The following is a 26,708-nucleotide window of genomic DNA, read 5'->3' as shown; positions in this document are numbered from 1 at the left end:
TGTAAAATAATGGCGGGAACACTAACCACGCACGGCTCACTAACAGGTTTCTTTTGTTAGCGCTATGCTTTGCCATGCGGACGTGTTTGTTTCGCCGAGGCAAACGATTCTAATGTGCTCTGCGCAGTGTGCTACGAGATGCAGCACTGCCGTCTGATGTGAGATTGGAAATGAAAAGATTGGGAAGCTGTATGGGCGCTGATGACCATGATGTTGAACACCCCACAAACCAACAACATCATCATTACTGCCGTCTGAGACTGGTGCTGGCGGCGGACAGCATCAACAGGCAGAGTCGACCCTTATCGCCGTCACAGACCAGTATACTCTCTTATGCAGATACACCATTGCTCGTCCGATTATTCATTACAATAGAAATTAAAAGTCACATACCACTGGAAACTAAGATTTCGCTTGAAGATGACGAGTAGGAAACTCGCTGAAACATTGGTTTATGATGTCTTGTGATCCCTGTCTTGCACTAAAGCTTCTGACCTGCACGGATTCCTCTAGTGCTATGGAAGGTATGCCATGATGTCTTGATACGTGTCGCATCATATTATCCTATCAGTCCATTTAGTTTGCAGTACCCTTCAGTAATAAGCCACATAAAAGGCTTCTGTTCCCTGGTTTCTCATTTCGTACGTTCATATTTTAGCGAGGAATGCCGTCTTTGCCTGCAATAGAAGAAATACTGTAAGGTAAGATTTTTTCATAAAAACAATACAGATTCCAAAAAGACAACGTTCGTTATGTTCTTTTAATTCCTAAACATTTTGAATTTTTATCCTTCACACTATCACACTATCACACTATCAACCCAATAACTTTTACTTATTGCCTGGGCATAGTTCGTATAGTCTTGCGTCTATTCTTATGTCTATATTAGTCAAGTTTTTGCGACACTAACGCCTTCTGTCGACGTACCGCTCTATTAGCGAGGGAAACATAGCTTTCCTCTGCAGTCTAGTTTCAATGTGGCCATCTATTACATAGTTTACTCATTCGCTCTCGAGGTTCCGAGGTTCACTCCATGAACGTGTGGCTCCAGGCTGCGCTTCATGTAGTGGCGTAATGGCTGTGGTGTCTCGCCACCCCCACCCCCCCCCCTCCCCTCGCCGCATTTTATTTTTGCCTTCATAAATATTTTCCAAGGTTTTTATTTTTACGATTGTACACTTGATTTGCTTCGTATCTTGTTCGACGTGTCTTCTTTTAGATAGTTTATCATTGTCCTCACTACTCTCCCTACCCACCAGTAGTATGCATTACCTTGACAGCGTTACATGAGTGCTATTTCGTTTTTTTTGTTTTAATTTTTATAAATTTAGCGCAGCTTAGAACCATGCTCGTAATATTCTATAATTGCACCCTCACTTTCCCTTTTCTTTCAGGAAGCCTCAACAAGCCGAAAAGCCTTATTTCTAACAAAAATAACTTTGGAACCTGAGCCGTGCTCACTTCTAACTATGCGTTCCCTTGAACTTGGCTGTCTATCTGTGTTTTGTTTCCCGCCATTGTTGCAGTTATGCTGTGGTTCTTCCTCCTTATACATGTGGCAACAGTGATGTGTATCGACATTTGCATTGTGTACCATGCTTGGTCTTGTGCGTATAGTTCCGGCTTGGGGGTGTGCGGACAGTCGGTCGGTTGGTGCAGACCAGGGAAGACATCTCCGTGCGGTGTAGTCGGCTGGGTCCGCTGGCAGTCCCTGCGCAGTGTCGGAGCGTGTGTGGAGCTGTCCGATCACTACGAGCTTCGTGGCTCACCGACCCAGGACGTCAAAGTTGAGTGGTGTTTGAAGTACCCAAGCCACGTCCATTCATGTTGTGTCGTTCGTTTCGGTGGTTTTCCGTTGGGGAGCTTTTCCTGTGGGCAACACCAAGTGTTTGTAGTGCTGAAGTCGAGCCGCCGTGCGGTGGAATTAACTATATTGATTCACTACAGTTCAAGTCCACCAGCGGAATTTTCTGCCTTGTGGCCGTAAGTGTTCCGGTTACCTGCCCTGGCCACTAACGTAATTTCAGGCAGCGTCCTTTCAAATGGTTCAAATGGCTCTGAGCACTATGGGACTTAACATCCATGGTCATCAGTCCCCTAGAACTTAGAACTACTTAAACCTAACTAACCTAAGGACAGCACACAACACCCAGCCACCACGAGGCAGAGAAAATCCCTGACCCCGCCGGGAATCGAACCCGGGAACCCGGGCGTGGGAAGCGAGAACGCTACCGCACGACCACGAGATGCGGGCAGCGTCCTTTCCTCACCTGTTGTCGCTGTCCAACATGGTGTGTAGTCATGACAGCTTATATGTCATCGTGGGTAATCACGTCCGTAACAGTTTGGTCTTTGAGTTTTTATGTACCGATTGGTGGCTAGCAAGTCGTTTGGTCGATCGGTCCGTGACTGTCTCCTGGTTGGGTTACCGACGGATCAAGGGTAGTTGGGGCCACCACCTGTCTCACCTAGGTGAACGTTAATGTTTTGAGGGCAGGCCCACCACCCCCCCCTGGAGACGTGTGTGTGCCGTTCTCTATACTCCCCTTTTCATGGGTGTTTAATGTTCTGTTGGTAATCTATTATAGCCAATGCTTTAAAAGAAAAAAATTTATTATGTTTTATGTAAATAAGTTGTGGGCCTTCAGGCGTTTAAAACCTTATTCTTAAATTTAGTTATTGCCGTTGCATTGTTTTTTTTTTATTTAGTATGCGTTCCCCCATTGAAAACTTAAAGGTTAAGGTGTTTTTGAATTTTTGTAAAATCAACTGTGGGGCTTCAGCCGCTTAAAGCCTTATTCTCAAAATTTCCCCATAAGCGAAAACATTGCGGCTTTTGGTCTTAAAAGATTATGTAATATATTTTAAAATTTTGAAATTTAATTGTGGCTTTCAGCCGTTTGTATTGCACCATGTATATGTTTGTTCTATCTACTTTTGCCTTGAGGCTTTCCGCCATATATTATTTGCAATTTTAACTGCATGTTTTCAGTCACTTGAAATTTATCTTGTTAGTTTTTAAGATTTCTTGTTTGGAGGCCTTCAGCCGTGAAAGAATTGGATTTTGAAACTGTAAAGGTTCGGCTATGTACCGTTTTGGTTTAACGGTGTTACTAAATTACAATAAATTACAATTTTCAAGTGAAACTGTCCGACACGTTATTTAGCCCTTTCCATATCCTACTCACCTATTTTGTCCAGTTGATCTAGCGGGCGTTTCACAACCGATACTGTCTCTCTTTATATAATTATGATAACCGGTTGCTGGATCAATTAGCCTACAATGGAATGCAATAAGTTTTGGAAATCTATCCGTTTCGCCTTGTTTGTTCGCAAGTATCCGGAATTCTTCCAGATTCTAATACCGGAATCCTTGTGCCTCGACAGAGTACCTTAGAAAATTTGGTGAGCCATTAAATTGATTAAGGTAAGTAAGTAGGAATGCATGTAGATAGACGCAGTCAGTCGAACATCCTCTACGGAGTACGACTGCTGAAACAAGACAGACAGACAAATGTATGTGTGAGGAATAGAGAGAGAGAGAGAGAGAGTGGGACGTGCCTGTATTGCCGGCAGTCGGGTAGGCGGTGCGGCGGTGAGCGAACGGACCGGCAGGTGTCGCGGCAATTACGGCGCATGACGCGCGCGTCCGTCTCTGCCACACACCGCTCCGGGCCAACCGTTACCACTTACACCCGGCACAGCCGCACTACCTGCTTCTGGTTGCTGATCGTCGCTCCGTCTTCCTCTGGCTGCATGTGCGGCCGCCGTGGCCGTACGCACAGTCTGTGGGGTTTCCTCGCCACGCTGGAGAATTAGCAACGCCCTGAACCTGCTCGGGAAAAATATATGCAAAAAACAGCCAGTCAGCGTCATCAGTGCTCCGCGCAAGTTTTGGCTTCCAGTGGATGTACCATTGCCTTACATTACCGAATAGACGAATATGGCTGTCTACACATTACCTAAGGTTCACGTGTTTGAAAAGCTACATAGGAGTTGCGATGCTATGTATAACTGACTGTTGAATGATTGTCAGAAATTGTATTCCAACTACAAATTACGAGTCGCAGTTTATATTTATTTCCGCAAGCGTTTCGGAGGGTTAAACCTCCGTCATCAGGTGTACATATTTGAGTTCATAATGACGTATGTGAGCTGTGGTGTTCAGTGTGAGACGATTCTTTCCTTCAGCAAAAAGATCACTGCGAGTAGAGAAATGAGCCGCGAGAGTTCGGGGTTGCAGCGGAGGAGGCGAGAGAGGGAGTTTAGAGGAGCGCTGCGGGGGCGTACGGGGTGTGGAGACTGGCACGTAACACAGTTGGCTGCTGCTGCCTTGGTCGGCTGCGGTTGTCTTACTGAGGTGGTCTGTGGAGCTGCGAAGTGGAGGTCTCGTGTCTATTGATACCACGGTGTACGCTGCCTGATGAGACCAATTCCAGCGATTCAGAACCATGAGGCTTGCTATGCTTCGGACAAACCTGAGTGTAAGGAATTTTGTAAAGTGACGAGTTGGATCACGAGTTAATTGTGAATGTTTCTCATGAATCGAGCTTAATGCTTGGAACTGTGTACGCTGGTTAAAAGCGTTACAAGTGGAGTAGGTTCAAGCATACGTCTGCATGTGACCTTGTGGTACAGCTTGGTCAGCTGAATTACATGAGCTAGTGGATTAGTATTCACAACTTGTAAACTCCACCTTTCCGTGCCGTGCTTGCTGAAATTACATACATTAAAAAATATTTGTGCAGACTGGCAGTAGCTTGGTAAATTGAGGTTTTATTCTTGTCAGATAACGGAGCGTAACATTGCGCCAATGCTCATATGATATGCGCTTCTTTAAGCAATATAAGCTTTCGGTGTGGCCAGCTATTGTTCCTCAGTAATATTATAAATTCAGTCTCTTTTAATGCTTTAGTCCTCGGCTCCTGTAATTGGTTGCCTTTCCCTCCATGTTGTTGGGCAAGCAATTCAAGTTGTCTATGCCAGTACGATCAGAACTTTCCTGGCAGATTAAAACTGTGTGCCCGACCGAGACTCGAACTCGGGACCTTTGCCTTTCGCGGGCAAGTGCTCTACCATCTGAGCTACCGAAGCACGACTCACACCCGATCCTCACAGCTTTACTTCTGCCAGTATCTCGTCTCCTACCTTCCAAACTTTACAGAAGCTCTTCTGCGAACCTTGCAGAACTAGCACTCCTGAAAGAAAGGATACTGCGGAAACATGGCTTAGCCACAGCCTGGGGGATGTTTCCAGAATGAGATTTTCACTCTGCAGCGGAGTGTGCGCTGATATGAAACTTCCTGGCAGATTAAAACTGTGTGCCCGACCGAGACTCGAACGCGGGACATTTGCCTTTCGCGGGCAAGTGCTCTACCATCTGAGCTACCGAAGCACGACTCACGCCCGGTCCTCACAGCTTTACTTCTGCCAGTATCTCGTCTCCTACCTTCCAAACTTTACAGAACTTGTCCGCGAAAGGCAAAGGTCCCGAGTTCGAGTCTCGGTCGGGCACACAGTTTTAATCTGCCAGGAAGTTTCATATCAGCGCACACTCCGCTGCAGAGTGAAAATCTCGGTTCCAGTACGATCAGTTGATGAAGGGAGGAAACTGCCCAATGCGGTAATCAAAAAAAGGGTTCAAATGGCTCTGAGCACTATGGGACTCAACTGCTGTGGTCATAAGTCCCCTAGAACTTAGAACTACTTAAACCTAACTAACCTAAGGACAGCACACAACACCCAGCCATCACGAGAAAATCCCTGACCCCGCCGGGAATCGAACCCGGGAACCCGGGCGTGGGAAGCGAGAACGCTACCGCACGACCACGAGATGCGGGCAATGCGGTAATCATATTCCTAATGTTGCTCTGACAAAGGAGAACGGGTTGGCGCATTCTCTTTGTACTGTTATGGGTAAATTTTGTACGTAACGGTTGTGTTAAAGGTATTATGTTTAAAGGTTTCTGTTAGAGTTCTTCGCTTAATTTGCTTTGCACTTGACAACTGAACTGTATGTAAATGTGTGGCTAGCAATATTTTCTGACATATCGAGCGAATGCACAAAATTCATTTAATCACGTTTAAACCTCCGTAAATTATTACTGGGCAGTTATTGAATATTGTTTTTACGATTTTGGCCAGGTCAGTGTCTTGAGAAGTTATTATTTCTGAAGTGAAGGGACTAACGGTCTTATTTGTGTTGGTATTCTTGATGTTATAAATTTAATCAGCCATTTTCTTGACGTCAGTATTTTTTAGCCTTAAGTTTTGGTACGACGGCAGGAAGTTATTAGTTATTCAAGATGTTGATTGCCTTAATAACTGCTAGGTACGTAAAGCAAATATCTTACTTAAAATACCATTATTTTGAATATTTTCTTGGAATTGTTAAAGCTATTCATGATAGAGGGTGCGTAAGAAAATTTTTACCTTCTTTAAAGAAACCTTTTTTTGAAGAGATCATTATTTTAAATATATCTGAGATTGTTCAAGCTGAGGGAGATCTGAAGAAAGAGTATTTTTTTCTCCTTCTTAAGATTTCATTACCATGAATACATGAAATTAGTTAAGTCTGCAATATGTCAAATTAAGGTTGCCAATTATTTAATAAATTTTCTCTTAAAATTTTTTAACTGTGAGCGGTGTTGCTTTGTATTACCCTTGAGTTCCCCTATCACACCACAGCGCTTGTGCCGTTCTTTACTTCGCCCCTGGTAACACTCATTTCGGTATTTATTTATTGTACTTACGACTTACGGGTATCAAGGAATAGTTGTTGCCAGCTTGCCTCAGGTGAGGACACACCCACTTCATCGTAGCCTTCACAATCGAATCAGTATATGCATTCAGGCCACACTGGCAAGTGGGCTAATACTGCCAAGATATTTGGAAGTTATACTCGATTTTTAATCGCTGAAATAACATCGCATACACTCTCAACGAGGGAAGTTTCACATAGTTTCCCGCTCCCTTTCTGAGATCTTCACTTTTTTTTTGTTCGGTAGTCTGTAAAGTTACAGATTATGTGATATAAAGAGGGGAGCTGGAGTCTGTGGTTACTGAACTGTTACTTGTGCAATGAAAAACATCCACATACGTTTGAGCCTTGAAATAAAATAATATTTTTACCAAATAGTGCGACAGATTCCTCAGAAGTGCTACATACAATATCTGTATGTATATGCTTTAGTAATTGATTGATCCGCCCGATGACGGAGATCTAACCCTGGAAAACGCGTGTTCGAAATAAATACAAATTGTAACTGGTTGCAAAACGGTTCAAATGGCTCTGAGCACTATGGGAATTAACATCTATCAGTCCCCTAGAACTCAGAACTACTTAAACCTAACTAACCTAAGGACATCACACACATCCATGCCCGAGGCAGGATTCGAACCTGCGACCGTAGCGGTCGCGCGGTTCCAGAATGAATCGCCTAGAACCGCTCGGCCACAACGGCTGGAAATTGGTTACATCAAATTGTAGTTTCAACTGATATATTATCGGACGGCAAGACGTAAACTACAACGCTAGCATTTAAGGAAATGTCATTATTTATAACCTTGTTTTCTACTTTTCCCCTTGATGCTTTTCATCATCACCAGCAACAGCAGCAGTAGCCATCTGACATCCACTGCTGGATTAGTCTTCAGTCCGACACTTCCGTTATGCACCTACAGTTCTTCGATGGCATTTAGCCACTTTCGTTGGGTAGTCGTCTATCTTTTCTTACGAGGGGGTGCTCAAAAGTAATGCCTCCATGTGAAAACTTTTGAAGGTTTTTAAATAAAACGTTATTAACATTCTCCATCTTTATTCTTCATGCCTTCATATTTACACTACTGGCCATTACAGCATGAAGATGACGTGCTACAGACGCAAAATTTAACCGACAGGAAGAAGATGCTGTGATATGCAAATGATTAGCTTTTCAGAGCATTCACACATGGCTGGCGCCGGTGACGACGCCTACAACGTGCTGACATGAGGAAAGTTTACAACCGATTTCTCATACACAATCAGCAGTTTGCCGGCGTTTCCTGGTGAAACGTTGTTGTGATGCCTCGTGTAAGGAGGAGAAATGCGTGCCATCACGTTTCCGACTTTGATAAAGGCCGGATTGTAGCCTAGTGTGCGGTTTATCGTATCGCGACATTGCTGCTTACGTTGGTCGAGATCCAGTGACTGTTAGCAGAATATGGAATCGATGGTTCAAATGGCTCTGAGCACTATGTGACTTAACTTCTAGAACCGCACGGCCACTCCGGCCGGCAGGAATCGGTGGATTCAGGAGGGTAATACGAAACGCCGTGCTGGATCCCAACGGCCTCGTATCATTAGCAGTCGCGGTGAGAGGCACCTTATACGCGTTGCTGTAACGGATCCTGTAGCCACGTCTCGATCCCTGAGTCAACAGATGGGGACGTTTGCAAGACAACAACCATCTGCACGAACAGTTCGACGACGTTTGCAGCAGCATGGACTATCAGCTCGGAGACCATGGCTGCGGTTACCCTTGAAGCTGCATCACAGACAGGAGCGCCTGCATTGGTGTACTCAACGACGGACCTGGGTGCGCGAATGGCAAAACATCATTTTTTCGGATGAATCCAGGTTCTGTTTACAGCATCATGATGGGAGCATCCATGTTTGGCGACATCGCGGTGAATGCACCTTGGAAGAGTGTATTCGTCATCGCCATACTGGCGTATCACCCGGCGTGATGGTATGGGGTGACATTGGTTACACGTCTCGGTCACCTCTTGTTCACGTTGACGGGACTTTGGACGTTACATTTCAGATGTGTTACGACCCGTGGCTTTACCCTTCAATTGATCCCTGCGAAACCCTACATTTCAGCAGGATAATGCACGACCGCATGTTGCACGTCCTGTGTGTGAAATCTTATGGGACTTAACTGCTAAGGTCATCAGTCCCTAAGCTTACACACACTTAACCTAAATTATCCTGAGGGCAAACACACACACCCATGCCCGAGGGAGGACTCGAACCTCCTCCGGGACCAGCCGCACAGTCCACGACTGCAGCGCCCTACACCGCTCGGCTAGTCGCGCGCGGCATTGCAGGTCCTGTACGAGCCTTTCTGGATACAGGAAATGTTCGGCTGCTGCCCTGGCCATCACATTCTCCAGATCTCTCACCAATTGAAAAGGTCTGGTCAATGGTGGCAGAGCAACTGGCTCGTCACAATACGCCAGTCACTACTCTTGATGAACTGTGGTATCTTGTTGAAGCAGCATGGGCAGCTGTACCTGTACACGCCATCCAAGCTCTGACTCAATGCCCAGGCGTATCAAGGCCGTTATTACGGCCAGAGGTGGTTGTTCTGGGTATTGATTTCTCAGGATCTATGCACCCAAATTGCGTGAAAACGTAATCACATGTCAGTTCTAGTATAATATATTTGTCCAATGAATACCCGTTTATCATCTGTATTTCTTCTTGGTGTAGCAATTTTAATGGCCAGTAGTGTATTTCTTAACATATTACCATGGGAACGAACACATTTGTCCCAACGAGAGGACTGCTTTTTTGTTAGAGTCACTATAGAATGTTTGACTTTATTGCGGAGCAACACCCTCACCTCTACTTGCACCGCTTCATGACAGGCGAAGTGAAATTCTCGAGGTGGTCTTTAAGCTTTGGAAATCGGGTGGGGGAAGGTTAGGAATGAATGGAGGATGATCGCTGACAGAGAACTGAAGGCGTCGGATTGTTGCAGATGTCGCAGTGCCGTGCGAGGTCTGGCATTGTCAGGCTGAGGGAGCCTAGAACCGTGAACGCACTCTTCGAATTCGAAAGTCGATTACAGCACGCTGTTTCTCACGCACCGTCGTAGTCACGTTACATTCCGCCATGTGACACGCTACAATTCGGAGCCCTCTAGTGGCAGAGGGTTGCAAATATGTAGACATGAAGATCAAAGATGAAGATGCTAATGACATTTGTTTCATTTAAAAAGCTTAAAGAGCTTTTAAAATTCGGAGGAACTATCTTTCAGCACACCCTCATAGGAATTCGAGTGCAGCAAATACACTATGTGATCAAAAGTATCCGGACATCTGGCTGAAAATGACTTAAGTACGTGGCGCCCTCCGACGGTAATGCTGGAATTGAATGTGGTGTTGGTATACATCTACATCCATACTCCGCATTCCACCATACGGTGCGTGCCGGAGGGTACCTCGTAACACAACTAGCATCTTCTCTCCCTGTTCCAAACAGAACGAGGGAAAAATGACTGCCTATATGCCTCTGTACGAGCCTTAATCTCTCTTATCTTATCTTTGTGGTCTTTCCGCGAAATATAAGTTGGCGGCAGTAAAATTGTACTGCAGTCAGCCTCAAATGCTGGTTCTCTAAATTTCCTCAGTAGTGACTCACGAAAAGAACGCCTCCTTTCCTCCAGACTCCCACCCGAGTTCCTGGAGCATTTCCGTAACACTCGCATGATGATCAAACCTACCAGTAACAAATCTAGCAGCCCGCCTCTGAATTGCTTCTGTGTCCTCCCTCAATCCGACTTGATACGGATCCCAAACGCTCGAGCAGTACTCAAGAATAGGTCGTATTGGTGTTTTATAAGCGGTCTCCTTTACAGATGAACCACATCTTCCCAAAATTCTACCAATGAACCGAAGACGACTATCCGCCTTCCCGACAACTGCCATTACATGCTTGTCCCACTTCATATCGCTCTGCAATGTTACGCCCAAATATTTAATCGACATGACTGTGTCAAGCGCTACACTACTAATGGAGTATTCAAACATTACGGGATTCTTTTTCCTATTCATCTGCATTAATTTACATTTATCTATATTTAGAGTTAGCTGCCATTCTTTACACCAATCACAAATCCTGTCCAAGTCATCTTGTATCCTCCTACAGTCACTCAACGACGACACCTTCCCGTACACCACAGCATCATCAGCAAACAGCCGCAAATTGCTATCCGCCCTATCCAAAAGATCATTTATGTAGATAGACCTACCACACTTCCCTGGGGCACTCCAGATGATACCCTCACCTCCGATGAACACTCACCATCGAGGACAACGTACTGGGTTCTATTACTTAAGAAGTCAACCTTAGCAATAAATGAAGTCCAACCTTAGCTATAAATTGTTGCCTACGATATGAAATAATACTGAGAGAAAATCAGCGATGGGTGGACATGTCTCATAAGGTTTCTTGTGAGTGCTACCCTGTGTCTTAGAAAGAGTGACGTACTTTATAGATATTTATAATGTGGATGTACTCTGTCCATTTCTAATAACTGTTACTTTTTTTTTCAAATACTTGACCCTACAAACTTTCATTTCACCTATTTTAACTCCGTTTTTCTTTTTATAATGTCTTTACAGCTGAAATTGTCAAACTAGTTTTTCCAGTTGGATTACACAGTTCCTGATCATTGTAGAAATACAGGCGATTAGAAAAAGGTACATAACGTTTTTCAGTAAAATCAGACATTCCATGTTTTGGCGCATTTGGGCTCTTTAGTACAGAAGCTGTAGTTGACACAAACATGTATCGTGACTTCAGCCGCTTCAGCTTCCTTAAACCAGATGCCACAGACAGTACCAGTAATTTGTGTTCAGCGACTACGCTTATAATACACTCTGCTTGAGTTGGCGAATATCTTGGCCAACCACTTTCTGGAACCTAATTCCGCCGATCCGCCATATCACTTCGCATCATTTAAAACGATAGGTAAGAAAGGAACGACTTAAGTTTGAGGTAACATCTAAGACAATGCAGAAAGGGAACAGGCTCGTTCGGAGATGAATAGAGAATTTGTTGACGAAGCGATTCCCGTTTTCGCATGAAACTGTTTAAGGACGCCACGGAAAATCCTAAGTGAGAATAGCTGAACTGCCATTTGTATTCCTTTGCTACGCAATACTGAGCCAGTATCTTATACGTACTTGATCAGTTGAGGACTAGCGAACGGACACTTGCTTTTTGAAAGATTGAAAGCATAATACAGAAAGTAGGTTTGAACACAGCAGTGCTTTGCTGAGCATGCTCGTTTTGGAGGTGGTATAACATTGCCTTCCTCCTACCTTCGAACTGATTCATCCACCGTCAAGAGAGACCGTTGCCTCGAAACGACGTTGTTACTAAGCGTTTTGCACATACGCAATTCATTGACAGCGGTTACACTATCGACAAGTTACAGATACAAATTATTTGGTTTGATTAAAGCAAATTTGGGACTTTTCGCTCGAGTCGTCAACATACATTGCGCCACGCAAAATATTTAAAAAAAAGTTTTAAACCATCTATCTACAGCGACCGCTTTTTCAGTTTCAGGAACATTCTTATTTCATAATTTTCAGGTTCTCACTTTACCTCTTAGCACCAATAAGCACCTTTCGTAGCTGATTTTCATTACCTAAAGAATTTATAACCTCTTTCAAGACGAACTTGACAGCTGCCAACAAGTTGACTGTCATCGTGGCTGTTAAAAACCCATTTGGCTTTTTCCGTCTCCTCTTATTACTTAACGCACGTTGCGGTGACATTTAGCAGCCGACATCACCTTTCTGTAGCAGCGAATAACACCTCTGGTATTAGACAGAAATGTCGACGGGTATGAGCCACCTTTAGCCACACGTTCCCATCCTGTCTGAGAGTTACGTAACAGAAACCTGAAGAGGCTTCGTGATTTTGGAATTAACGTTACAGTGGCAGGTTCGGCACGCTTTTGACCCCTTGCACAAAACAGGTTCCCCGCGAGACGGATACAACTATAGTTTTCTCTGGTGCTGACTTTTACTTTCAGGAGGTGGCGAGTAATAGGCACGTATTCGCTCCTTAATATTCTGATGACGCGCATCTCTCTCACTTTCCAATGATTGCCTTTACGCTGGCCGTTTGCAACCTGCAGTGTTTGCAAACGAAAGTTTTTACGATTTCTAAGTAAGACACGTAAACGAGAGGCTACGTTGATAACTGTGGGGCAGTGTCCAGCGACTGATTCTGACTGAAATTCGACGTAAGGACATAGCGGGAACGTTAATGTGCTGATATTTTTTGTTTTCATTTTTTAGCGGATGACAATTTCCGTGATGAGGTCCCCAGTGAGCCTTTTATTCCCTATTTGCTAGGCTTTCATTGATTCTGCGTCTACATGCTATAAAGTACGTAATAGACAATGGCTGATTGCATTCAGACGTTGTTCATTTGAGGTTGTTTACCGTTTGAAATTTTTTTATTTTTTTTATTTTTTTTTTTCTTTGTCGCTAGGAAGCTAAAGTTTAAATTCCTTCGGAGTAATGTTTCTTTTTGCTCATTGAGATTTATATTTATATTGTACAGGATTGATCCACTAGATTTGAGATGGTGCAAATATGGCTTGATACGAAATAGGACAACAGTCACTCTTGTCGGGACATAAGCCTTTCTCTTTGATATAATGTCATTTAATAACTTTTTTGTCCCTGATATCAGTGGGTATCGTTCAGAACTGCACACACGTTTGCTGGACCATTTCCTATCCAGCTGTTGCGAACAGGAAGAAAGTTTTTCTCTGTTCAGCGGTCGAGTAAGATCACCGCATAATATGAGGGCTATTTTTTTTTCAAGGTCCGATCAGTCACGAAATGGAAACCACAGTGAAAATCAAAATTGTTTTATTTGCAAGATTTAGCGACATCTTCCAACTACATCTCTACATAGTCGTCGCTCCGACTTACAATCGGGAGGACGACGGTTCAATCCCGCGTCCGGCCATCCTGATTTAGGTTTTCCGTGATTTCCGTAAATCGCTCCAGGCAAATGCCGGGATGGTTCCTTTCAAAGGGCACGGCCGACTTCCTTCCCCGTCCTTCCCTAATCCGATGAGACCGATGACTTCGCTGTCTGGTCTCCTTCCCCCAAAAACCACCACCACCACCGACTTACAAGGAAACGTCACCAACTTGACCTCGTACTTTAGGGAGGAAAAAAGTCAGTTCCAGCAGTCGTTTCCGCGATATAATTTGCACCATAATTCTGATAGCACGCAGTTACGTCCTCCAAGAGGTACAGTATTTAAACTTCGCGAGCACCGACTGTTTGTCACTCGTTCCGCCTAGTAGCCTAATGCTCGAGAGCGAGGTGTTGTATAGTGGAGTGAGTAACACGTTCGTGAAACACTATTTTGACATTGGTCACATACTTTGTTCACTATGTTTAGGTGCGCAGTTTCTAATCTTGGCTTGTGCCAGAGATCTATTTCCTTTAAACATTTTCAAGTTACGATTCACAAATGCAGTGTAACTGAATGAAACGAATGAGTGTGTCATTAAAGAGTTATTTATTGACATCGCTGTTCTGCGTTATTTTCTTTGTGGTTTGAAGTTGGGACTGTTAAAAATGAAGTACATTTGTAGCAGATAAGTTATTCTTGGACATCACTGAGATTACACACCATAATAATTCGTCAGTTACTTGTTTTATTAATTTTGATTTTGATGCGTATTATAGACGAGAGTAATCTTAGAACTACATTAAACGTATATGTGCATGTGGTTGATATATTGTGTACTCATATCGAAAATGTTCGCGTAGAATAACGTGCGTTCTCGAACAAGATTTGATAACACGCTTTCAGTAGCCCGCGAGTAGTTGGGCTCTTGTTGTCGCTCTACTGTACAGTACTTGGCGCTCGGGCAATAGGCGACCGTAATGGGGCGGAGCGAGTGACAAACAAACGGTGCGCTCGAAATTTTAAAAGTTACACACTCTGAAGATCATAAGTGCTTAGTGTCAAACGTACGGCCCAAATGTTCGCGCGGAATCTGTTGCGGGGCATAGTTTCTTGCAAGTGTGCCTTTTTCTCCTTAAAATATGAGACAAAGTTGTTAATGTTTCTTCTCAAGGCATTTACCGTAGCGTTATACCAACTTTTCAGTACTCTGGTCATACAAGGCAACCGCCTGTGCTTTCCGCCAGTTCTCTATCCTGGTCTGCAGCTCGTTGTTTGTGCCAAGTGCTGTCCTGTTACTCTCCATTTCATGTGTGCAAAGACATGAAAATCAGAAGGAGTGAAGTCTGTCCTGTATGGTTGGCGACCATATACTTCCCATCGAAAAGACTGCAGGAGCTTCTTTGTTGCAGCTGCAGTGTATGGCCAGGCTTTGTCACGAAGAACGACAACCCCTGATGACAACATTGCTCTTCGCTTGTCCTGAATTACTTTTCGCAGACGATTTCCTCCAGTCGCTGAACGAGATCATTCATTGACACTCGACTCCTTCTCAGGCCGCCGCACCATGAACGTCTGTACGTCATGCTTCAAAGTTCATGCAACACTGTCGCACTTCGCTGTTGTGCATGATAGTTACGTTATGTGGGCTGCATGAAATCGGGCGGAACCCCTCAGCATCAGACGAGAGCACGCACTTCGGACTTGTTGGGAGACTACCGTTTTAGGCATCTTTACTTGCTCATTCTGCGTTCAGAAGTCGACAGTGCGATGTGACAAGATCGATGGGCGTTCTAGAGACACTAAAAAGTCATCTGTGCAAAAAAAGGAAAGTTATGGTGTAACAGCATCCAGTATTAACTCATTAATTTTAGCTTTTACATTGATACAGTGATTACGTTATCAGAAATCATCAGTATAATAAAAGCATGGATTATAATGCACAGTAGGGCGGGGTAGCCGCACTGTCTTGGGTGCTTTTCACGGTCCTTGTGGCTCCCCCCGTCGGAATTTCGAGTCCTCCCTCGGGCCTGGGTGTGTGTGTGTTGTCTATAGTGTAAGTTACTTTAAGTTAGATTAAGTTGCGTGTAAGCGTAGGGACCGATGACCTCTGCAGTTTGGTTCCATAAGACCGTACCACAAATTTCGAAATATAATGTACAATCATTTGTTTCGGTTACATTGTTTAATGGGATACGAACAGAAATGACGCCTTTTGGTAAAAAATCCCAAGCTTGATGCTCTGTGTGATGTTCTGTAGGAGGGTAGCCAAATCCCTGGCAGATAATGACTGAAAACAAGGAGAGAATCTGGTTCAACAACTCATCAAGACGAAGTTATTAGCTCGTACTGGGAAACAAAATCAGCTGTGTTTTTACAAGGATGGGAGGACGATGGTTCAAACCCGCGTCCAGCCATCCACGATATCTTTATATTGCTCCAGGGAAATGTCGGAGTGGTTACTTTCAAAGGGCACGGCCGATTTCCATCCCCATCCTTGACACAATCCGGGCTTGTGCTACGTCTCTAATGACCTCGCTGTCGACGGGACATCAGACCCAATCTTCCTTCCTTCCTTCCTTCCTTGGAACAGTCATGGACATAATGGAAAACCTAGATGTGAAGCGCCGTCCTTTTGAATACGAGTCCTGTTTCTTACCACCATACCATATCGCTTGGTAATGACCCTCCAAGCAATCCTCCAAAAGCCCTGAGGTGGCTGCCGGTCGGGGGTGGCCAGACCCATCGGTTGTTGTTGGAAAACACGATAAGCCACGGTGGATTATGGGTAAACCAGAGGACAGTAAGATTTACGACTCAACAGGACGCAGGGTTTGCGGAATCTGGGAGAGCTATCAGCAAATTAAACATTGCAAGCTTGATGGTGATGATTCTGAAATGTTCTCCGGTTTTCAGACAGTTGTCGTCATGCAGAAAGTACGTTATTTCGACAAGGTGAATTGCGTCCATCTTCAAGCGGTCATGATAACTGGTTATCTCACGTTGGGTACCCAGTTTTAACCGACTTTCCTCTTTATTCTGTCGATTTTCCAGCAGTACCTTATTTGTCGTTGGATTTGGTGCTTACAGGTTTTTTATTCACTTGAAGTATCACGTTAGAGATTAGTAGAGGCTGAATCAAGTCTGTAAAAAGCCTAAGTCTTTAGAGAATAGCTTCGTAATTTCCGTTTGAAGAAGCGTGCTAATGGCTTTACGCCAGTATTGACACATGTGCAAGGTGCACAGCGAAATTGAATAGTTATGCAAGTATCTCGGTTAAATGCTGATATACAAAGATATGTAGGTTAATGCGGATGAGTTGGAAAAACAAAACTTTAATGTTCCGACGCAGCATTAGTAGTGTCCTGGTCGACACAGTCACGTCGTTTAAATATCTGGGCGAAGTGTTGCAGAGCGCTAGTGCGACCTGTTCTTGAGTAGTGCTCAAGTGTTCGGGATCAGCAGCACGTCTGATTAAAGGAAGACATCGAAGCAACTCAGAGGCAGGCTGCTCAATATGGTACCAGTAGGTCAGAACAACGTCCAGATGTTACGGAGATGCTTCGGGAACTCCATTGGGAATCCCTGGAGGAAAGGTGACGTTAATTTCGAGGAACACGGCAGAGAAAATTTACAGAACCGGCATTTGAAGCTAACTGCTCAACGATCCTACTGTAGCCAACACACAAGGCGCGTAAGAACCACGAAGATAAGGTACGGAAATTAGGGCTCGTATAGAAGTGTTACCTTGATCTGGGAGTGGATCAGAAAAGGAAACGACTAATAGTGGTACAGGTTACCCTCCGCCTCACACCGTAAGGGGCTGGCAGAGTTATGTATGTAGATGTAGCAAGTCATAAGGTTTTATCCGGCACGCAGTTTTAGCCTCTTTGGAAATTTCAGTTAACTTCTTTTTCGCGGATTACATATTCGCTATTGCCGCATAACATTTGTTATATCCCCCACCTTGGTTCCATGCGAACTATTGTGCACAAGACTGAGTATTTTTGTAAGGGAGGACAGGAATACAGCAATCAGTCGCAGTTCCGTTTGTTTTTATTATACTTGCATATTTAGAGTTCAGCTGAAAACACCCATCTCTAGTGCACTGAAGAAATGTGGATATGCAAGAATAGTAAAATCCTATGGCATTACGACTGATTGCTGCATTCCTGTTCTTCCTAATACCTGATGTGTTTTGAGTATGAATCTTAAGGATACACAGCAAGTACTGCGAGAAGCCGATACCACATACATACAACCACTTGCCTGGCGCCTCTCGGTTCCTCACAGCAGCTTCTGCAACATGTCTATCTGTGCGTCGTGCTCGTTCGCCGATAATGTGGGTAGGATCGAAAGGGAGAGCTTCCAGCTGTAGAACACATTGTTTCCGTAATTTTTTCCGTCGTTTCTTAGCTGCTTCAAAATCATGAATGTACATTTTTTCTATCTCGTACTAGCGGACATGGAAATTCTTCTGCCGAAAGAGACAAAACACGACACACCACAAACACATAGGCAGCTCTGAACCAGCAGCTATGCAGTTCAGTTCAGCGCTTGCAGACAGCTCAGTACAGTATTTACAGAGAACTATTAGCATTAACAAAGTATCTGTACACTAAGCTCAGTTATAATGACAATATCATAGGCAGCCAAGAGACAGGAAAGTTATCTAGATATTATTGTATTCGGTTTAGGATATCAACTGGTACACATAAACTCTACCAAAGTCAAACCACCCTTTTGCGACATACTCTTAATAAATACAATCTAAAAGAAATTAACGTACCAAGAAGGAATTTTCCGTATGGGATTGAAATCGACAGATCTGGTGAGCATATACAGACAAACAAAAGATTATGGTTTCAGAAAAATTGATGATTTAATCAAGAGAAAGTGCTATACAAATTGAGCATGTCGATAACACATTGGTCCACCTCTTGCCTTTGTGAAAGTAGTCATTCGGCCTGATAGTGTCGTTGGTTGTCTTCCTGAGAGATATCGTGCCAAATACTGTCCAATTGGCGCGTTAGATCGTCAAAATACCAACATTCCCAGTTAGGAGATATCCGGCGACCTTGCTCTCGCTGTGCGCGGGAGGGCATTATCTTACTGAAATGTAAGTCCAGGATGACTTTCCACGAAGGCCAAAAAACGGGGCATAGTATATAGTCGACATACCGCTGTGGTGTAGTGGTGCCACAGATGACAACCAGAGGAGTCCTGCTATGAAAAGAAATGCCATCCTAGAGTACCACCCCTGGTTGTCAGGGCGTATGGCAGGCAACAGCCAGGGTGTTGTGCCGTAACTATCTGAGGCACGTTCAGACACGTCGCCGTTGCTCACTGGGGCTCAGTTCTATTCCAGTCAATGAGTCTGTAGGTTCAAGGGTTCAAGACATGCCTGGAGACGCGCCGGGCATTGGTGGTGGTGGTGGTGGTGGCCCGCTCTTCGGCCCTGCAACTAGGAGTGATGGTTTGGGGTGCCATTCATTTTCATGGCAGGGTGCCTTTGCTTGTCATCTTGCAGCACGCTTACAGCAAAGCTTTACGTCGACGATATTCTAAGCCCAGTTCACTGACAAGCAATTCTCGGTTTACATTTCGGTAAGATAATGCCCTCCCGTACACGGCGAGAGTTTCTACTGCTTATCTTCCTGCTTGACCTTGGTCAGCAAGGTCGCTGGGTCTCTCCCCAACTGAGGACCTTCGGAGCATTATCGCAGGGACCTCCAACCATCTCGGTATTTTGATGATCTAATGCGTTTATTGAACAGAATTTGGCACTACATCCCTATGGAGAACACCCATACATCCAACAACTCTGACAATCGATGCCAAGCCAAATAGCAGCCTATGTAAGGGCGATAGTTGGACAAACCAATGCGTCATTGGTTTGCTCAATTTGTTAAGATTTTTCTTTTGAATAAATTATCTAATTTTTCCAAAATTATAATAATTTATTTGGCTGTACATGTACATCACATCTACCGATTTCCATCTCAGTCGGATAATTGCTTCGTGGTGGGACCATTTGTTTGTATTAAAATATACTGTTCGTTATTTATAGTTGTGTTGCCACATTTCTGTTATAGTGCTACCCAATCAAGCAAGAATTTAATTAGTAAGCGCGCAATCAGCCAACTTTATGGAACTGTATCAGGGAAACACTTTTATGCTACTGTGGATATTTGGGCTGAATTAATTGTAGAATTCAGTAAGTACAATCATAACATTGTATATGTTGCATAACAGTACAACGCAAACACGACATATTTCATCAACTTTTAAGTTTTGCATTCCATGGAGAAAACATGAAAATAGTTTTTTCCCAGTATATTAGCTGACTGAATAATTCACGTGTGTATTGCCGGTTCATAGTGTCCTTCGAACATAATATTTTGGTGATCACGCTTGTCGCCATCGTCAGGAGCGCTAAAGAATATTTGGAACGCTTGGGAACCTGCATTGTATCTAATTAAGGCTGCCCGGGCGAACGGATTGTCACAGCGAAGTACCGCGCCGGGCTTACGCGTAAACCGCTTGGGGTTAGGTTAGGTTAAGCTGGCTCGTGCCCTCACCTGCAGAATGGGTGTGGAGCGGCCGGCAGGGGGAAGGAACTAAGTCGACTGTCATCCCCGAGGTAGTCTGTTCTTCAGCACTGATAATCGCTGAGGTATTGTGCCTGCGGGACACTATGAAGCGGCAGCTTACTAATGGGCTGGTCGATCAACGAAAGTGAATTTGATTATGAACTACGACTGACCATTTCTCTTTCTGTGCTAGTAGAATAAATCCTGTCTATATTCATCTCGAATACAGTCAACTTCGCTTTTACTATTTCACCCGAATCCGGAGATACAGTCATATACGAATTTCGGATGCTAAAGTTAGGCTGAAAGAAAAAGTGTACGAAACACAACAAAAGGTATTGACTTACACTGGGGTGACAGTATTCATGGGATGCCACCAAATATCATGTCGGAGCTTCTTTTGCTTGTTGTAATGCAGCAGCTAGATGTGGCATGGACTCAACAAGTCGTTGGCAGTCCCCGGCAGAAATACTGAACCATGCCGTCTCTACAGCCGTCCATAATTGCGAAAGTGTTGCAGGCGTAGAATTTGTGCACGAACTGATCTCTCGATTATGTCCCATAAATGTTCGAAGGCATTCATTTCGGGTGATCTGGGTGGCCAGAACTTTCGCTCGAATTGTCCAGAATTTCCCCAAACGGATCGCGAACAATTGTAGGACGCTGACATGGTGCAGTGTCATTCATAATAATTCCATCGTTGTTTCTGAGCGTGAAGTCCATGAATGGCTGCAAATGGCTTCAGGTTCCTGAACCTAACGATTTCCAGTCAATGATCGGTTCAACTGGACCAGAGGACCCAGTCCATCCTACGTACACACAGTCCACACCATTATGGAGCCACCACTTGCTTCCCCAGTTCCGTGTTGACAACTTGGGTCCATGTCTTCATGGAGTCTGCGACGCATCGAACCCTACCATGAGCACTTACCAACTGAAATATGGACTCATCTGACCAGGCCATGGTTTTGGAGTCGTCGACAGTCCAACAAATGGTCACGAGCCCAGGACAGGTGCTGCTGGTGGTGTCATGCTGTCAGCAAAGGCACTCGCGTCGGTCGACTGCTGTCATAGCTCATGGACGCCAAATTTCTCCGCTTGTCCAAAGGGATACGTTCGTCGTACATCCCACACTGATTTCTGTGGTTATTTCACCCCGTGTTCCTTGTCTCTTAGTCTTGGTCGTCAAGCGAAGGCCATCGACCACTTGTGTGTCTGTAGTGAGAAGCAATGCCTGAAATTTGGTATTCTCGGCGCACTCTTGAAACCGACAGAATCACGTTAGAAACCTTTTGACATGAATCATCTGAGTACAAATGACAACTCCGCCAACACACTCCCCTTTTGTACTTTGTGTGCGCGATGCTGCCGCCATAGGTATATTTGCATCGCCATTCCATGGCTTTTGCACCACAATGTATTATTATGAAAATGATGAAAAGTCAGTAATTAATAACAAAATACTTACCTTCAGCAGACTTGACCAGCATGAGCTTCAATTAACAGGATCCAGGTTCTGGAAAAGAAATGTACATGTGTTAGATGTGTCCTAAAAGTGCTTTTAGTTGCTATGACTTACAGAAGGTCGCTACTTTGTTTAGTTACAAACACACTGTTTTCCAAAAATGTGAAATGGTAGGCTTGTAACACTGGAGAATTTTGCCCTACGAGTGCTGAACTTTGGGGAAAGAAAGTATCTTCACATAAGTGCAACGTGGGCAACGCAGGGCATCTGGCACTAGAGCCATCCGTTCTGAGCGCAGTGCGACACAGGCTGAAGCCACACACTTGATTGGCTAGTAGTAGCCATTTGATATACCTCAACTGGAAATTCTTATTTCAGTGTTCATTATTGCTTATCATTAAAGTGCTTTATTCAGTACTGTTCCTATAATCGTTTCTTCTAATCAATTTTCACAACTTAGCATGTTAGTTTTGAGTGAATTTATAAAATCATTCACTGTGTCTAAGGCTTTTAAACGTCCTATGATCCTAATTGAGTTTCATTAACCGCTCTCTGTCGAAATACACTTATTGTCCTTACTCCGTCACTCTACAACGGCACTACAATGTTAACTTTCAATAAATATCGAAATTTAAAATTTAGAAGATGTACATTAAGCAGTCTACGGTTTCGTGACAGAAAAAGATAGCCCTGAATGGTGATGATTTCCTCAGCAAGTAGCAAATAGCCATGGCGCAGATAAAGGAACCACAAGTTTACCAGTATTTTCCTTGCAGGTCTCAATGCCAGCTTGACATGTATTACATGCCCTGGTGAAATCTGCATGCAACAGGGTCCAAAACGTTGGTTTTCATAACAAACTCAAACTGTGATAAAAGACACTAATAGTAATAGCCGAAACGAAGGATTTTATGAAATAGAACAGAAGGATTTTATGAAAAGCAACTCCGAAAAACTTTACGATCATACATATCGACAATCTTTATTTATTTGAGTGTAGGTTTCTTGGTAAACCATGTCGGTTAACGCTCTCAACGTAGCCTGATAAATAGTGAAAATTGTGGAGGTTTCTCGAGCACTGTGAAAAGGAAAAGAAAACGTGCCTCATAGCAGACCGACATTATACTGCCACAGCTAAAATTTTTTTTTTCTTTTTTCCACTCACAGAAGAGTGATAACTTTCGAAAATCAGAACTAATACAAACTTTTTGCAGCAACAGTTAAGTAAAACAGTACGAAATGCTTACCTTCCGTTATTTTTATTAATATCAGAAGATTCTCGGAAAAATAAAAAAAACCACGTAGCCTCAATAGAAGAAAATAACTGTCCGCAGTAGCAGCAAACATTTATGTAAAAGAAAAACCTAGATCCTAGATTATTGTTTCCCCAAGGAACTGGTACAACTGACCCTAATGTGGAGAGAAACACGCTCTCTACCTTAAAAGTGTTGCTAACAAGCTCTTTCTGGAATATTTCCGCTCACACTATCAATAAGTTGCTTATGTAGATAAAATACGATGGAGTAGAATGTGATGGATTTACGTTCGTTTAGTTATACGTATGACAGCTGCAGTATTAACTGCAGAGTTGTAAAAGATATTTTCAACCATTCCTTCAATGTGTCCACATGTCCATCTCCTTTTAAGCCGGGCGTAACTTTAAATAAAGAACATATTCCCCCACTTTCAGAAACAAGTTAATGACTTGTTTATTAGAACTGAACGTTTTTAAGTCCGTACTGAACTCAACATTTTAACTCCCAGGATCCTCTCTCCTGCTCATCATAAATATTCTTTTTTTGCAACAGCCATTATAATACCGATCATGTTTGATTATGAAGTTTCGCGTAGGGCCAAGGCGTAAGGTTTTTGTTGTTATGTGGTAAACAATCGGAAGGCCGTAAATTGTACAAAGCAAATATTTAAATAAAAGCGCTATCTATGACCAACATCACCCCTCTTTAATGAAACTATAGAACAGTTGTAACGCGTTCAATAAACTATATCATTATGGACTGCTATAAAATCGTAGCTGTTATTGCAAATAAAATTGTTTATTTTGTTAACTAAATATATAGATCCATATGCATTGTGACTAATTCATTCAAATGATTTGTAGCTACGCATTTATTTGGAAGAGTGTAAGCATGTACTGTAGATATAAATGACATTTTCTTGTAATTATTTCTTCAGGAGTGTGATGAACTGGTCGTATTCGGCGTGCGTTTATATGTTTCTGAGATCGAGTTGTTTCATGGCCATTTTGCTATTAATGATAATGATGTGGAAAAAATCATTTTACATTCATGTTAGACAATGATATATAAATATGGCTACATTCTAATATTCTAACCATCTACTATCTGTTAATTTAGTTCTGTTGTGAGTTAATAACTCCTACCCAATACCTTTTACACATTACGAAATTAGAAACTCTTCTACAGAACAGGAGGAGTTGTCAAGGAGAACTTTTTCAGTTCGTTTGCAAATTTAACTTTGTTATCTATCAGACATTTTATGTCAGTGGCTAGTTGATCAAAGATTTTGGTGGCTGCATTTTGAACCCCTTTTTGTGCTGAAGCTGCTGTTGGCTGCGTAGTAAATGATTATCTTATGCGAGAACCGAGGGAAATGTACGGCGACGAGCGGGTCATTTTTAATCTACTGTAGAAGAGGTTTGAAAAGGATAATTTGATGTGGTACTCGAGCTTAATAATGTAAAACAAATAAGCTCAAGCATACGAAGCGATAGGTATCTTTTCTTGTTTATTAGTGGGGTCCGCAGCAAGTGAATCGTGTGAATTACACGGTGAGTTTAAACCTAAAATATTGAAATACGCGATTACAGCCCAGGTGGACAGGTTTTTCCGACACCTGGCCCTGCCAAACTCGTCAGGCCGCGCAGTCTCTTCGCAGAAGTAATCTGTCCGAACCGGTCCCTCCCGTTACATTAGCAGCAGAATTCTCACAACTGTTCGGCTCTAGCTCATTGATGAGCACAGGACAGGAGTCTGAATCGTGCAGAGAATTTCTGTCACGTTATCACATAAATTTAATATATCTTACGGCATTCAGTTTTGAATAAGGAGCGTCAGAGAAGGGGTTGTTACGGATAAAATAAAAAAATTCTGAGAGACGCTCATAATTAATGTCCCATTCTTCCTTCCACAGACTACTCTCTCGCCCTCCCCCTCATTCCCCCCCCCCCCCCCCAATTAACCTCTATCCCATCTAGAACACTGTAAGTAGGTTGTTTAGGTTTTTATGTTGGTAACGTCACGTAGCGCTCTGTATGAAAATCACTGGCTGTGCTGTGTGCAGTCTGTGGCTGGTTTGCATTGTTGGAATTCGCTATTGTAGTGTTGGGCAGTTGGATGTGAACAGCACGTAGCCTTGCGCAGTTGGAAGTGAGCCGCCAGCAGTGGTGGTTGTGGGGAGAGAGATGGTAGAATTTTAAGAGCGGACGATCTGGACGTATGTCCACCAGAAAGTGTAAACTTGTAATACTGGATACCATGAACTGATATATGTATGATGACTTTTGAACATTATTAAGGTAAGTATATTGTTTGTTCTCTATCAAAATCTTTCATTCGCTAACTATGCCTATCAGTAGTTAGTGCCTTCAGTAGTTTGAATCTTTTATTTAGCTGGCAGAATTGGCACTCGCTGTATTGCAGTAGTTCGAGTAACGAAGATTTTTGTGAGGTAAGTGATGCATGAAAGGTGTAGTTTATTGTTAGTCAGGGCCATTCTTTTGTAGGAATTACTGAAAGTCAGATTGCGTTGCGCTAAAAATATTGTGTGTCAGTTTAGTGTTGATCAGAATAAGTAAAGAGAGAAATGTCTAAGTACGTTCAGTTTTGCTCAGCTGTTTGAAAATCAAATAACGTAGAGGCTTATCAGCACAGTAATTCATTAATTTTTCAAAGGGGATGTTTCATACACACTGAATACTAAAAGAAGATTGGATGTCTTCCTTTACTTAAATGGCTACCTGTGACGACTAAAAGAAGGCAATCCGACTCAGTATTTTGAGGAAACGTGCCTTTCTTGCAAACTGAAGCATTAAGAATAGAATGGCTGGCTCACAAAAGACGAGAAATGCATTAAAAGATGTAGCTTGGCGCAATGTAATCGATAACAGTAGCAATGGCAGTAAAGATATAAAAGCACACAAGTGAAATATTCCAGAAAAATCTGAAAACCAAGTGATTTTAGAGAAAATGAAGCTTAGCGTATCTACATGAAGATGATTTTTCTTGATAGCTAGTAAGAAATACGTAATTTTTTAATATAACACAGTATCAATTTCTTTTCTCAGTACTTCAATTTTTTAGTGAGAATATGTGTCGTTGTAAAGTGTGTGAAATTATTCTGCTGAAATTGTAAGAACCAACGTAGATACGTTTAAGTTGAAGGACATCCACGTCTCTAGTTTTTCTGTATAATTGAATTATGGAGTTTTGATTCTGTTCTTTGGATAAAAATTTCTGCACCAGACTTTTAAAATAACTGTTGACAGTTTTGCACGTTGAGAACTTTTTCGGACTCTAAGTATTTAATTCCATCAAAGCTGAGGTTCTATTTAATTAATTAAGTTATTTATTAAACCAAATCAGGTTAGGACCATCAGGCCCTTTCTTACACCGGAGCAGTGTTTCACACATACAGTACCTTATTTATAACATAGTTACGTAGGAAATAACAATCTTAATATGACAAGTAGTATAAAATGATTTGAGTGCCTGAAGTACTTGTGGCAGTTGCTGCCACTAATAGTGACAACAGTAATGACAAAACAAGAATAAATGTAACGGCAGACATAAAAAGAATTTATAGTTTTTAAAAACAAATGTTTTCTGGCATAGAGAGTTCTGGGGAAAGGAAATTTAAGGAGACAACATCAGCTAAGAATATTGGGAAATG

At 43.0% G+C, this 26,708-nt stretch overlaps 1 protein-coding gene across 1 annotated transcript in view; it reads right to left on the bottom strand.

The window, feature by feature from the left end:
* LOC126419661 (uncharacterized) overlaps positions 1–26,708 on the bottom strand; it is a 733,764-nt gene that overhangs the window by 530,438 nt on the left and 176,618 nt on the right. The window contains exon 2 of the mRNA XM_050086850.1: positions 21,783–21,830. The gene's annotated coding sequence lies outside the window, so the exon portion shown is untranslated. The remainder of the gene's footprint in view (positions 1–21,782; positions 21,831–26,708) is intronic.

Source organism: Schistocerca serialis, chromosome 9 (genome assembly GCF_023864345.2).
Source record: "Schistocerca serialis cubense isolate TAMUIC-IGC-003099 chromosome 9, iqSchSeri2.2, whole genome shotgun sequence".
NCBI lineage: Eukaryota > Metazoa > Arthropoda > Insecta > Orthoptera > Acrididae > Schistocerca > Schistocerca serialis.
This window is presented reverse-complemented; position numbering and strand designations above follow the sequence as displayed.